We start from the raw sequence: 1,357 nt of genomic DNA on the forward strand, positions 1-1,357 counted from the left end.
GCCGGTGCCGGTGCAGGTCCTTGGTGTGCTGAATACCGGTCCCCTGGACCCACTGTTGTTTCTCTATACTTTGTCCCTGTGTCTTATTTCTTTTCTCAGTCCCTCATCCCACCCGACTAGAAATACCCACAGGTATTTCTAGGGAGGGGCAGACCACCCCTTCACAGTAAAGCCACAATATTTTTCAAATATTTTTACCCCAGGTGGTTGAATCCCCAGTTGAATCCAGAACCCACAGATGTGGAATCCACGGGTGAGGAGGGCCAGCTGTGCCTGTTAGCATCCCCCGACCCCCACGGTGCCCACTGCTTCAATGGGTCAGGTGATGTCATGCACCCCTCCTGGCAAAGAGAAGCATTACCGCAGCTCCTCTTGGGGCTGCAGGTCTAACCGTCTGCATCTTAACGTTTGCAAAGGTTGCCTAACCCCTAAAATAGGAAATAGATTTGGGGAGGGAGCTTGAGTCTGTAGCTGGAGATTTGTGACTGATGTTCACAGAGATAGTTAAAGTCTTGGAGTGGCTAAGGTAGCCACCTGCAGAGAAAAATCACCTGTCATTCACCATTGAATCCTCCATCTCTATTGCACAGGGCATTGTATAAACATCAGGTGTCTATGGAACAAATGCAAAGAGAGTACACAAAAGAAGCAAAAGGGACTGTCTTTGCACGATGCAGAAAATTAGACCTGCATGGCACGTTTAGCCCTAAATTTAGGAATCTACCCCACTAGACAGGAATTATCTTTTCAATTAACAAATGGCCTCTCCACTCCTTCTTTCCTTGGAAAGTTTACTGAACAATGATTGGGCACCGTAAACTTTGTTTTCATGTCAAACAGTACCTGCCCTCCAGTGGTTTATCATCTATTTTGTGGGACATGGCACAAAGGAAGAAAAACTGTTCGGTCCTCAGGAAGTCTGTAACCTCACCAGACGAGGCATCCATCTCACACTTGCTTCTCCAGGACCACTAGAGAGCCACATGAGACCATGTGCAATGAAATGCTGAATTCACAACCACTTACCACTGAAAATGAGCAGCACAGAAAATCAGTGTTTTTAGTTAGGTGGCGCTATCAGGGCAGGCTTCCTGAAAGAAGCTGGCTTTGAACTGCCCTAGGCTGGGAAGAAGTAGAAAACAGAACGGAAAATTCATTGTCCCATGGTCTGGAGGCATCCTGAATCCTTGGACCGGCATCAGCCAGAGATCCCAGTGGTGAGACAGGGGAGTGAAGCCATTGACAATCCTGCCCATGTTCTCACTCTTGAGAGTGTGGCACTGGGGCAGAAGCAGCAAAGACGACCACTGCATACTTTGCAGCTCCCAGACAGAGGCGCACTTGGCTTCCAATGCAC

This window comes from Pan troglodytes, chromosome 23, assembly GCF_028858775.2.
Source record: "Pan troglodytes isolate AG18354 chromosome 23, NHGRI_mPanTro3-v2.0_pri, whole genome shotgun sequence".
Taxonomy (NCBI): Eukaryota; Metazoa; Chordata; class Mammalia; order Primates; family Hominidae; genus Pan; species Pan troglodytes.